Below are 14,143 nucleotides of genomic sequence, written 5' to 3'. Positions count from 1 at the left end.
AAAATGGGCTGGATCAAAACAGACACTGCAGGAAGGCAGACAGGACTCATTCACAGATTGTCTGTGGGAGAGGCAGGAAAAGGAAGGAGTCCAGTATGATTCTTGATTATTGCTTAGGGACCCAAGTGGAAGGCAGGCTCCCTTTCTGAGATAAAGCCATCCTAATCAGTGATGGAGACAGAGCCAAGGGATCCGGGTGACTTCAGGTTCCCTTTAAGACCTTTCAGATTCCAGCTCTGTGGACTGTGTGTGGAATTCAGAAGCAGACAGATGCAACCCCCAAATGCTAGTTCTGTCATGAGGGCCCCAGGCCTCACTAAGTCTCGGGAAGTTCCTTATTTAACGCATGGAATAGACAAGACCTACCTGGATGTGTGAGCATGAAATCAGGATGTGGGAGAGTAGTCCATCTGGCAGACAGGTGCTCCATAAGTATGAGGTCTTTTCCCTCCAGTTTAAATGTAGCCCCAGAGTACAGACTGAACTGCGTCGATGCTGAAAAGCCATCATATCATTATCTAAAAACACTTTTTTTTTTCCCTGTCTCACTGACTGTGAGAATTGGGACTTGGCCTCATTCATCAAGACTGCTGCTGCTACTGCTGTTAAGTCGCTTCAGTCGTGTCCAACTCTGTGTGACCCCATAGACGGCAGCCCACCAGGCTCCCCCGTCCCTGGGACTCTCCAGGCAAGAACACTTGAGTGGGTCACTAGACAACTTTCAAGATATCTGTCCAGTCTTAGTGACTGATCCCCCAGCTGACTGCCCCCTCCCACACAGCAGTTATCATTACAGTGACCTTGTATATACAATATGGCCTGACCCTCTGGCCCCTGCTGACCAGACCAGATGCTAACACCTGGTCCAAGCTGTGGTGATCAGAGCCCCAGCCTTGGGAATTGAGAACCAAAGCAGAGAGGAGTCAATCTTTCCTCATGGCTAGATTATAGAATTCTGGGTGGCCAACTTTTCCTGCCATTGGCTTGGGTAACAGAAAGGCAATCTTATAAAAAGCCAAGGGAAAAGTTGCTCTGGAAGAGGTGACCACAAAGAAAAAACACTGTAAAGAAATGAAAAGGAGAAAGAAACATCAGAAAGTAGAGTCTCCTTGCTTGCGCTCCTGCTCACTCACTCAGTCGTGTCTGACTCTTTTGCAACCCCATGAACTATACAGCCCACCAGGCTCCTCTGTCCACGGGATTTCCAAGCAAGAATTCTGGAGTGTGTTGCCATTTCCTTCTCCAGGGGATTTTCCAAACCCAGGGATCGAACTCATGTCACCTGTGTTTCCTGCATTGGCAGGTGGATTCTTTATCACTGAGCCACCTGGGAAGCCCCGGAATATCCTTTCTGATTCCCAACCCCTGATTCATCTTCCAGAGGCTCAGTTCACACACGCCCTTCCTTAAGTCTGTGAGACAACGCTCAGTACTAATAATGTGTCCCTTTGTTAAGTCCATTCAAGTCGACTTTCATTACTTGCAACTACAGTTTTCATTAATAATGAATATTAATTTCTGTACATCTGGCCCCTGGCCCACTTCTGTGTGGTCAGCAGACAGTTAGTAAATGCTTGTCGAATGGAAGGAATGTAGATGGTGGTACTCAGGGCACTGCCCCAGGGAATCTGCTTTATCTTTGAGTCTTTCTACCTAGCTTCATACCTGCTAATAAAGCCATGAAAAGGGAAAGAATTTGAATTTTGATAATCTTTTCCCCACTGTCATCACCAAGATCTCAGGCCACAAATTGTTTAATTTTGTAGTTTCTCTCTTTGGAGATTAGCTTTCAGTTAATTTTATGTATAAGAGCCAATTATCTTCTAAGCAACTTCTTTTTGTCTCCTTTCTGCTAACAAGGAAAAATAGATAAGTCTATTTGATCGGATAACAAAAGCTTGAATGCCTACATGGTCTTGCTGATTTCAACAAAGCACCTCCTTTCCAAAGAGCTCAACACAGGATTGCAAGCACAATCCTAATGCTTCTTAAACCACTGTAGTAAAGTGCCAGGGAGAAAATGTGACAAATGTTGATAATCAGCAATAGTAGGATATAACAGATCAATGGAAAACAAATAAGTATTAAATCCCTTTCAGTTTAATTCAGCCAACATTTTGTGAGCATCTTTCATGTAACTGATACCATGCCTGGGGCTAGAACTGCCATGTATTAAACACCTACTGTGCTCCAGGTACAGTGATGAACATTTTTATATACATTACTTTTCATCTATCTCATACAACAGCCCTAATGGGTGCTATGACCTTCCTATGTGCAGATGAAGCTTTCTGAAATCAAGAAACCTGCCCAGAGTTCACATAGCCAATAAGGAGATTTGATTCACAGGATTCACTCCAGCTATGTTGTTTCCATATCTGTATATATTTCTGTTCTGCATAAGTTTTCTCCCTGAGAAAGTGAGTAAATGGAATTACTCCCTTTAAGAAGATCATAGTCTAATGGAAGAAGTACAGTTTCATCAAAGGTAGTGTTTCATCAAATGAAGGTGCCACCAATGTGAAAAGTGAGGGCCAGGGAAGAATCTCAATTTCTGATGGATAAGACACAAACTGGCATATCGAAGAGGTGGCATTTCAGTGGGGGACTGTGGGATGCACAGGCTTCCAGAGCAAATCTTTTAATAAGTCCTAAGAAAACAGATATATTCAGTATTGCAAACCTTAGTAACACCCAGGGAAGTAGTGAAAACATCATAATGGAGGACCAATTATGCAGTGTTTAGAACATCAGTGACATTATGAGGGAGGTATTATTCTTTTTTCAATTTTACAGATGAAGAAAGTTGTGTTCCCAGTGGGAGGGTAATTTCTTCCATGTCACATAATCTTCATTTAGCTGCTAATTATTTCCAGTCTAGGCATTTTTGATTCTAAATAATATATTTCCCCCTGCTAGGTCATATCTTCCAAAGAATGGAAAGACAAAGAAGAAAAAGAAATAGCTACAAATTATAGATGCAATAAATTATAAGGCCTCTTTCTACCCTCAGGGAATTTACAGTCAGGGAAGTAAACATACACTCTGAAAACTGAAACAAGAAATTAACGTAGAAAAACAAGTTAAGGACAAAAAAACATCATGGCCCAGGTCAGCCCAGGAATAACTAGCATGTATGTTATACTGAGCAGTGTCCTAGGAGTTTGGAGAAAAGACACAAGACTTTGAAGCAAGGTCCTTGGAGAAAGTTTTCAGGAAGAGGTGAGACTGAAAAAGCCAGGTCTCAAATGATGCACAACTTACATCAAGTAGGGGATAGAGGTCCAGTCTCTGCTATTGTTAAAGGCAAAAGCAAGAGGAGAAAAGCTGCAAGGGAGCCTTTACCTAACTCTGCACAGTAATAACTGCTCCACATTATTGGGCGTCCCTCCTGAGCCAGGAATGATACTAGGCACATGGTAAACGATGGTCATGTACATAAAATATACTAGGCATCAGAGAGGGACAAGTTGGCCAAGAAAGACAGCCAGCTGCATTCAATGGTGCCCATTTGACTCCAAAGTTCACTCTCTTTCCACTATGATCCATCACCTGTGCTCAGATTTTGGAGGGACGTGAAGGCCACCTCTTTTCTGTGGGTGTTCAGGGTGTCTTCGCTAAGCAACATTATTATAACATGGTCTGCATTATGGAGAAAGTGTCTAAGTCTGGGTGAAACAGAGGAATTAAGGTGGAAATTCAGTCTTTTACTTCTCATCTTAGGCTAGGACTCAAATGAGAAGTGAAGCATCTTAAAGGCAACCAGATCTGCAAACCGCAATCTGCAAACAGACTTATCTGGTTCTGGATTCACTAAAAATGACACAGCAACAGACCACTATGGAGTTGATGACATACGATGTGTTCTCATGAAGGTAAACACATCAAGAAATTATTATTTCAACAGTCCTCTCGCCACGCTCACTCTTCTTGACCTCTGCATACAACTGGACATCTCACTGTCTCCACTTTCCTAAAGATATCACCCCTCTTATGCTTCTGTGACTAGTATCTTGGTTCTCCTCCTTTCCTGACTGCTGTGTATCTTTTCTTGCCAGATCTTTACTGGAGGTTTTCCCTAACATTCTGTCCGTGGTCTTCATTTTGCACTGGACAATCTCACCTCTCCTAGATGACATCCTAGTTAATAATATTTAGCTTTAATGCCTCTCCTGAGTTCCATGCTCACTTTTTTTGACTGCCTTCTAAATGCCGCCATCTGAATTTATTACAATGAGCAAAATTCAATATGTATAGAACTAAGATGACTAATTTCTCCCTTACTCAAACCAGCTCTTCCATCTCAAGGCCCAATACCATTGCCAACTCCCCACGAAGCCTCACCAGGCCGAGTTTAAGTGCAGTCACCAAAACCTAACTGTTCGTTTACGCCAACATCAACAAAAGCACGGAGCGCACTGCGCAATGCCTCGCAGATGTGATGCACCATTTTGATTTTCACTCATCAAAGTGAAAGAGTCCTCTGTGTCTAGGACAATGCCCAGTGTAATACAGGTAACATGTCAGATAACTCTCACAAGCAGGCTACCCTTTATTCAGGTAGAAACCTTGGAAAGACTTTTATTTCCTGTTTACCTTACCATAGCTTGCACACACATTATTAAGAAGTCTAAATAACATTTCCAAAATATCCTCACTGTCACCCCATTTATTCAGGTCCTCAGTTTTCCCTAGATAATTCCACGGTATACTCGTTTATCTGTTAATATTTTTCCCTATTCAAGTCCATTTGATAGAGAACTATAAGATGCTCTTCAGACAGTATATTCTTATAAATGCAATTCCATTATTCACAAGTCTTCAATGGTTCCACTTTCCTCCAAACCAAATGAAACAAAATTCTCAGTCAATGATTCAGTATTTCATTAAATATTTACTGTATGCCTACTTGCTAAACATTGGGGAGCTAGAGGAGAACCTTATGGATAAATTCCCTGCCCTTGTGAAGACCACAGACTTTTCAATTAGGAAAAAAAAAAATTCATTTCTTCTTCCTCACTCCCATTTTCCCCAACATAAGATCTTTGCTTCAGTCAAGCAAAGCCCACTGGAAGCCAGGTCCCCGAATACATTCTCCATGTTTGCATACCCATGCATTTTCCTGCACATTTTCTGGCACAAGCAAGAGTCTGTCTTATCCCACCTGCCAGTCACCTTCCTGTTCCCACCTCTGTCCACCAGTCCAAAATCTTTAGAGTCTTGCCTCCTAGTTTTCTCTTATGTGATGAATTGAGTTCCTTCCAAAATACGATTTTTCCCTTGATCTCTCTCCCTCAATCTATGAATTCCATTCTCAGACATTCCCAAATGTCCCTTTCTCTTTAGTTCATACTGAAAAGTTTCTTATGAACAAAAGAAATACAGATAAACTGAAATGGGCACACATGCGCGTTAACAAAGAACTCAAGTGATTTACAAAATACATTTTCTTACACAGCTAAAATCTAGACACAGACAGAGGTACCTGACAACCTTACAGGTATGTATATCCCTTCAGTAGTCATAGAGAAACTCACTCTTCAACGAGTTCTTTTTGTTTTTACTAATATTTACTTTGGCCACCTGATGCGAAGAGCTGACTCATTTGAAAAGACCCTGATGCTGGGAAAGATTGAGGGCAGGAGGAGAAGGGGATGACAGAGGATGAGATGGTTGGATGGCATCACTGACTCAATGGACATGGGTTTGGGTAGACTCCGGCAGTTGGTGATGGACAGGGAGGCCTAGTGTGCTGCAGTTCATGGGGTCACAAAGAGCTGGACACGACAGAGTGGCTGAACTGAGCACTTACTGTGTGCCAGGCTTTATGCATATATTTTGCAAACTCTGTCTCACTGATTTCTCACAAAAATCCCTTAATGTACACACTGTTATTCTCTCCATTACACAGACTGAGGAAACCAAGGCTTGCATGTGTGTATGCTAAGCTGCTTCAGTCGTATCTGACTCTTTGCAACCCTATGGATTGGATCCTCTGTCTCTGGCATTCTCCAGGCAAGAATATTGGAGTGGGTTGCCATGCCCTCTTCCAGGGGAATCTTTCTAACCCAGGGATCACACCTGTGTCTCTTAGTCTGCATTGTTAGACAGGTTCTTTACCACTAGCACCACCTGGGAAGCCCAAACCAAGGCTTACAGAGGTAAAAAGGGCTTGGCCACGGTCACACAGGCAGCTGGAATTCATTTGAACTTAAGTACCACTCCAGCACTCTTGCCTGGAAAATCCCACAGATGGAGGAGCCTGGTAGGCTGCAGTCCATGGGGTTGCAAAGAGTCGGACACAACTGAGCGACTTCACTTTCCCTTTTCACTTTCATGCATTGGAGAAGGAAATGGCAACCCACTCCAGTGTTCTTGCCTGGAGAATCCCAAGGACGGGGGAGCCTGGTGGGCTGCCGTCTATGGGGTCGCACAGAGTCAGACACGACTGAAGCGACTTAGCAGCAGCAGCAGTGTAATTTTTAACTATTAACAACACCCTGCCTCCTTTAAGTATGTAACTGATGAATATGATATACTTAGCAAAGTGACATAAAGTAATCATTCAATAAATGTGACAGATGATAGATGGGGGATAGAAAACAGGTTGACAGATACATACAGAAGTGTAAGGTACGTTCATATACATTGCAACACAAAATCTTGGCAATAGACCTGCCAGGTACTTATTATGAACTGATTTTACAAATAAAGATACTATGATGCTAGCAGCTACAGGGGATTTGAAAAGCTTCCCTACCTGGTAACTTGGCAAGTGCAGAATTGGAACGCACATCTCTGAGTCCAGCTCCAGTGCCCTCTGAGATGGCCCCATTGTCTCTTTTCTCTCCCTAATCTATACACACTTCATCTTCTTTATATTCCTGCAACGTCTGGGAAAACAAAAGGGAAGGTTCTGATCCTCAAAGGGCTGGAATAGATGTGAGTTTTGGAGAGGTCATGGGTTGGCTACTCCTGCTCTCAGTCTCTGCATGGAAATCACCCACAGGTGGGGAGCTTTTGATACTTCAAAAACCCTCTCTCTGCTGGAATTTTGCAGCCTGCAGGCGGCTCGCTCTGCAGGAGCCCTGGCTCCCTCACTGCTACCTGAACACTTGAAGGAGCTAAAATCCTAGGTTCTCAGATCAAGGCAAAGGGTTCAATATGGCTTGGGAGAAAAGAGAAACTGTTTTGCGTTGTGGCTGGAAAACTCCTCTGAGTCAGGGGATCGGGGTTGCTGGTTCCCAGAGTCTGAGTTTCTTTATGAGAAAGCTGCTGAGAGCGGTGACAAGTACGCTATCATCCAGTCTGGTGGAGGTTTTTCCATGTAGCACCAACTTGAAAGTGAAGCTGTACCAAATAAAGACAATATCAAGGAAATGACCAGTGATGCACTGGGGCATAGCCTTGACTATGCACGCACAAGGAACTCCCTTTTACATTTAAAAATTGCTCAATAAATATGAATGGCAAAGTGAAGTGTTCTTTGCTCTCTTTGTACAATGGAAATCACTCGGGATGGTTCCAGGGAAGCTGCTCTCCTAGGTCCCTCCAGCCGCCTCCACACACCTGTAAATATCTTTTCCTGCCAGTGGAGGACCAGGAGGCCTAGAAGAATTCCTCTCTTTTCCCAGCTCTCTGAGATGCCTTAAAAATGTTTTTTCAAGATGACAAAAACAGTAACGTGTTTCTATCTGTTCCTTTTCAGGCTGGTATCATGAGTCTGTTCTTATGTCAAATCTCCTGCAGCAGGATGTCTGTGCTGAAGATGACTGCACACACAACCCAGAGGATTAAAAAATACACATTACAATCTGAGAAAAGATGACCTCTCTTCTCTGTGCTCTTAGGAAGAGCAGAAATGTCATGTTCAACACACCCAGATGTATGTCCCCGAAAAGGGTCCTGCAGCACATTTACATGGATACATTTAAAGGAGGCCACAGGAGGGGAAAGAGGTTTCCCAGGTGGCTCAGTGATAAAGAATCCACCAGCCAAGCAGGAAGTGTGGGTTTGATCCCTGGTTCAGGAAGATCCCCTGGAGAAGAAAATGGCAACTCACTCCAGTATTCTTGCCTGGGAATCCCATGGACAGAGGAGCCTGATGGCTGTAGGCCATGGGGTGACAAAGAGTTGGACATGACTGAGCGCCTGAACAAGAGGAGGAGGAGGGACAGATGGAAGAAAGGTCAGGAACTAAGATGGACTGACATGTGCATTAGTGTCCTAGGGATGCTGGAACAGAGTACCACAAACTGAGCAGCTTTCAACAGAAATATATAGTCTTACAGTTCTGGAGGCTAGAAGTCCAAGATCAAGGTGTCGACAGGGCTGGTTCCCTGTGAGGACTGTGATAGAGACCCTGTTCCGGGCTCCTGCCTAGCTTTTATTGCCAGTCTTTGGCACTGCTTGGCTAACAGATGCATCACTCCAATCCCTGCCATCATCTTCACACAGCATTCTCCCTGTGTGTCTGTCTCTATGTACTAATTTCCCCTTTTTGTGAGGACAGCAGCCATATAGGACTAGGACCCGCCCTAATGGTATCATGCTAATTAATTACGTCAGCAACAACCTTACTGTAGGAAGGTCACATTCTGAGGTGCCAGGAGTTAGGACTTCAACACATGAAAACTGGAGGGGATGGTGGGTACACAACTCAATTCATAACACAGGTGCTTTGGCCATGTTAGCTCATTTCATCTTCAAAACAATTTCATGGAAAAGAAAAGACATAACGCTTTCTTGTCTACTGATGAAGAGGTGCAGGCTCAATAAGGTGAAGTGATCTGGCCAAACTGCAGAGGTAGAAGAATGCAGCTGAATCGTGAACCTGAACCTAATTACCCCATCTGTGCCTTTCTGCTATATAACCTCTGACCATAATGAAACTGGTTACTTGATCTGCCTGCTGCCACTGATGACTGGTCCCAAGGAGTGGTCCTTCATATTGAGCGTCGACATCAGGAAAACAGTGCTGTAAGTGACAGGCATAGTGATCGGAGGCACCTGGCCCTTACTATCAGCCGCTTACCCCTTAAAGTATGCAGATTCCAAATTATGGGTTATTAAAGCCAGAAAACAGCCCCCAGGTGGAGAGAGAGACTAACTGCCAGAAAGAAAAGCAGGTGGAGAGAGAAAGACTAAGTGCCAGAGAGAAAAGCAAGAGAGCGGAGATTGCATTCTGCGACTCGCCCAGGACAGCTTTTTCAAATTAAAGCAAGCTAACACAGAAAGGGTCTTGCTCACCACATTTCATAAAGGCCATTTCACTTCTTTTCTTTGTAACTTGGCATAGGGTCCAAGAAACATTTTTTTGTTTAGACATGGCTTTAATAAAGAGGGTTTGATTCCTATTAACAGAGTTGCCAACAACTGGAAAGTGTATTTTTTCCCTAGGGAGGAAGCATCACAGTAAGTTCAGTCCACACAGGGGACTCTGAGGTTTTTGACTGTTGAAAGTCTGGAAACTCATGGAATTTCCAATTTGTCTTTTTAAAGAGACAGACCTAACAATGAGTAAGATACCATCACTGCTCTTAAGAAGTTTCTAGGATTGGAATTATGTTTGGTTCCTTTTGCAAGAATCCTCTTGTCTGGTGGCAAACCTTGCCATAAAAATTTTGATAAAATGATCTTACCTGGCAGGAGGCTAGACTGAAACACAAAGGAAGAAGCTCCCCAGAAGGGTACTTGAGAAAATCAGGCTGACTTGGGACTTTGTGGTCCCACCAACCCCATCAGGATCAAGTCATGGGCGTTACAGACTTGGTACCTGTGATGGTATCTCCATACTAATCCCCTCGCCTGTCCACATGCCAATCCCTAGCATTTGCTCTTGGCATCCCCACCCCAAACACAAGCCCTTTGGCCAGAATTCTTCTGCTCTTCCCCCTAACAGTAATCCCTACCCTGGTCCAAGTGCAAAAGTTAAAACACATTTTCAGGTGGCCTACTAGATGCGAAGCAATATAATGGAGAGAAAGCAAATGACTCTGGCATGCCCTTTATCCCCACAGGCTCATAGGCTAGTAGCAAAACTAAATATTGAAACCAATGATAAGCATCCAAGGAGAATGAATTGATAGGTGTGGGAAAAGACGAAAACATTAAGCTATGATTTTCTGAGATCCTACTATGTACTCATCACTTTTTCGTGCTAGTCTGTTTATATGCCTTACTATACATCATATCCACAGAACAACGCTATAGAAGACGTACAGGAAAAAAAAAATCTCCTAAGCTAACCAATGTAATGTATTTGACCTTTCTCACTGTCTGATGCTGCCTCCCTCACACTGTTGGGTAGTCTGCTTGATTTCTGTTTGATGCCGTTAAGTTAGATGTTTACCAAGAATCTTACACATTTGTTCCCATACCTGCTTATGAGAATTATACTTGTTATTCTAAGTATATAATCATTAAATGTTACATGTACCAGTGAAATATGAATACAAAAAGAAAGGGGAGGTGTTATTTCTATGAAGTTCAACAACTGGAAACAATCAAAATGGGCAAGTTGTGAAAAGAAAGTGTTCTAAAAAAAATTAGGTGAAAAAGCACACAAACCCAGAAGGATTCTCCCCTCTGGTTACTTTGGAAATGATTTTAAATCCTCATGCCACTTATAAGAAACCAAAACTGGTAATCATAGAAGATATGTTTTACAGGCATGGATTTTATTAGGAGAGTATACAGCACTGCAATTAGCAAATCTGTATCCCAAGAAAAGTCCTTTACTGACATTAAAATGTCAATAAACCAATGTACATTTATTATATGTCTTCAGTTGAAATAAAATGTAAAGGGAAACATGAGTCATTTCTTAAATGATTTCCCAGTTTAAATATTTTTTTCTTTTTTTGGATTACCTGACCAACTGCAGATTCCAATCTTCTCTGCTAAGTGCTATTAGCAGGAAGATTTCTCTGTTGGGTTAATGTACTATTAGCTAAGGAACTCTGGGGGAGTCTTCCTGCAAAGTAGGTCAATTCCTTGCTCTATAATTCTGACTATGTCAAAGCATTTATTCATGAGTTTTCGAATTCAACCCACTTCAAATAGAGTCATATTTATATCACCACAAAAAATTACATCCAAATTACAACTAAAGCCTTTGCATTTAGCTCTGTGGTGAACATGAGGAAAATTTAACCATTTGCATGGCATATCTGCACTGAAATAGTAAGACCTCAACATAGCATCACAATGGCCCATCCTGGAGAATTTCTCAGAAAGACTGCAGTGTTCCTTGCAAATTCCAGATGTTGCTTGCTCTCTGCTAATAGCATTCTTGTAAATACTACTGGACAATGCAGAGAGTATCAAATACTGGACACTCAATGCAAAACCTAGCAGAATGACAGCCCCTGTAAAGTTACCTTTTCAGGAAAGCTGGCTTCCAGGCTGACATTCTTAACAGGCTAGATTTTCCTCCTTGAATTTTTCTTCCTTATCTGGAGCGTTATTGTATAGCAGTTAAGTGCAACATAGATGGACCTGGATTCAAATGCAGACTCTGTCACATTGAAGCTATGTGATTTGGGGCAAGAGACTTAACCTTTCTAAAGAACAGTTTCCCCATCGACAATGTAGTTGTGGTTGTATCTACTTCATGGGGTGATGGTGAGGCTCAAAGAAGAGGATGCATGTTAGGGTAGGAATATTCTTGGCTTCCCTTGGGTGACTGGGATTTTAGTTTCAGCATTAACCAATATTACAGAGGTGTGTCCTTCTATGTTTAAATATAAACCCTCTATTTAAATATAAACATATACACATCCTCCAACCTAGCAGTCCCATTTCATCTGAATGTAAGCTAATGTAAATGAGAGTATATGCTTTAAAAAATGGTTCTAGGAGCTCCAAGCACAGATGTTTTAGGATAGATTGTTTTTATCTGTGGCATATTCACACAATGGAATACTATATGCCAATAAAAACAGATGAACTAAAAAATATTTTATTACCTGCAGTAATGTGGATGCATTATAGAGTTGTGCAAAACAAGATAATCCTGATAGAATATACACTGTGTGCTCACATTTATATGAAATTCAAAATCTTGAAAAATAAAACTATGGATTGTTTTATTTATGGATCAACTATGGTGGCTCAGATGGTAAAGAATCCACCTGCAATGCGGGAGACGTGGATTTGATCCCTGGGTTGGGAAGATCCCCTGGAGAAAGGAATAGCAACCCACTCCAGTATTCTTTCCTGGAGAATCCCCATAGACAGAGGATCCAGGCAGGCCACAATCTATAATGTCACAAAGACTTGGACATGACTGACTGACTAAGCACAGCAGCACATGAAGAAAAGCAAGGAAGAAAGTGTCATAAAAAACAGGAGCGTTTCTGTTAGAGGAAAGGAGGGCACTATGCTTAAGAAGGGACATGGGAAAATTCTAAGGATGCTGGTTATGTTATAATGTCTTGACTTGGATATGAGTTTTATAAGCATTCATTTTATAATCATTCATTAGGCTGTCCATTTATGTCTTATTACTGTTTCTGTACTTTTTAATTTTTATCATGTTATATGATACAAAACTGAAAATAACTCAAAGATACCCAATCACACAGATACCTAACAAAGTGTGTGGCATCTATTAGGTGAAATAGAAGGGGAGTTGCCCCCCAACCCCTTCTGTACATCCTAGAGATTAAAGTTTCACTGAGAATGAGACACAAAATATTATATAACATTTTAAAGGTTTTCTTTAACTGAAAACAATACACTCAGGTTACTTTTAATGGAGGAGGAATGAATATTTTGTTTGGGGAGAAGAGTATCATCAGATTTCAACCTTACATAGCAATCCTGAAATTCCATATTCAGACTCTACCACGTAGCCTAAGGGCACCTGGGGATTTGGGGTGGATTAGAAGTGAGGCTTCAGCACCCTGTTTAATGACATAAGGCTGTTCTTCCAGGCTGTGGCGCTCAGAGACCCCTGCTGCTTTTATTTAAAGGAGATTCCAGCGCAGCAGCAGCCGAGGTGGATGATGGATCAAGGCCTAAAATGCAGCAATCTGCTAAACATCTCAGGGACGGGGGAACACCCAAGGGCTACATCCCAACCATTGTACCTGGAGTCACTTAATGGCTTCTAGAAGCAGAGCTCAGGAAGGGGCAACAACAGGTGAGATATCAATTTCACTGCCTGCTTTGCCACACTCCTAATGGGAGCCTCGGAGAATTTATGTCAGATGCAAAGTGTGTATTTGTCCCTGATTCAAATGGCAGGTCTAGTCTCCATTTCAGATTCATTCTTAGGCCTTTAGCTGCATTTTATGAAAAGTGGTTGTATTCAGTATGAACCAATTTTCCCCTTGAGTTTTATTATTGAAATCATCCAAATAAATCACCTCTAATCCTCAATCCTACCTGCTTTAAAAGCCGGGGGAAAGCAGTGAAATCCTCTTTAGAAAATACATACATGAAACATTTTTGTGCACTTGAGACAATGACTAGCTATTAAGTTGAATTTTTTCCTGGTGTGTGTGTGTGTGTTTGTGTGTGTGTTTGTGGGGTGTGTGCACACATGTGTGTGTGTGTGTGTGTGTGGGCACGTGTGCTGGAGACAGAGGCAGTATGAAGTTTTAGTTTCCTGTAAGTTTGTAGTAGTATATCTAATGGCTTGTTTTTGTTGTTGTTGTTGTTTTCCCAATGGCTTGTTTTTATATCTAATAAGGAAAAGTACTATTTAAACAAGAAAAGCATAAGGACAGATGGTGAACACGGACCCTAGGATATTTATCAGTCAACCAGAGGATGACAACAGCATGCCGATTTTCACCAACCCGTCCTAGCGTTTTCAAATTAGTCTTTCTGTTTTCTTTTTGTCCTAGTTGAGGGAGGGAAAGGGAAAGAAACATGAAAAAGTGGCAGCCTTGCAAGAACCCCTTCCTCAGCACACACTCTTCACACCCGGCTAAAGTGTTAATCCTCCCACCAAGCTATAAATCTTCACTTCAATCTTCTACAGACTCTAAGAACAATCTGGTTTACAAACTATGGAAATGATCAGCCAGTCTTAGGTAACAGAGCACAGCAAAGGGGACCAAGGGATCCCTGTCTTGTCCTCTTACCTCTGGTCTCCACCATCCCACTCCCCCAACCAAGACCATCTCACTCT

At 42.2% G+C, this 14,143-nt stretch overlaps 1 protein-coding gene and 1 long non-coding RNA gene across 30 annotated transcripts in view; one reads left to right on the top strand and one right to left on the bottom strand.

The window, feature by feature from the left end:
* DAB1 (DAB adaptor protein 1) overlaps positions 1-14,143 on the bottom strand; it is a 1,348,091-nt gene that overhangs the window by 177,235 nt on the left and 1,156,713 nt on the right. For 2 of the 29 annotated variants that reach the window (XM_044944970.2, XM_044944968.2), the window contains exon 1: positions 6,761-7,007. The exons of 26 other annotated variants lie outside the window; for them this stretch is intronic. The gene's annotated coding sequence lies outside the window, so the exon portion shown is untranslated. Of the gene's footprint in view, positions 1-6,760; positions 7,008-8,289; positions 9,971-14,143 lie in introns of those variants that run through there. One more of the 29 variants, XM_044944969.2, reaches the window with a different exon arrangement.
* On the top strand, positions 7,063-7,876 carry LOC123334111. The gene is made up of 2 exons (XR_006551888.2): positions 7,063-7,291; positions 7,709-7,876. It is a non-coding gene; the product is annotated as an uncharacterized LOC123334111 (long non-coding RNA).

Source organism: Bubalus bubalis, chromosome 6, assembly GCF_019923935.1.
Source record: "Bubalus bubalis isolate 160015118507 breed Murrah chromosome 6, NDDB_SH_1, whole genome shotgun sequence".
In the NCBI taxonomy this organism is placed as follows: domain Eukaryota; kingdom Metazoa; phylum Chordata; class Mammalia; order Artiodactyla; family Bovidae; genus Bubalus; species Bubalus bubalis.
This window is presented reverse-complemented; position numbering and strand designations above follow the sequence as displayed.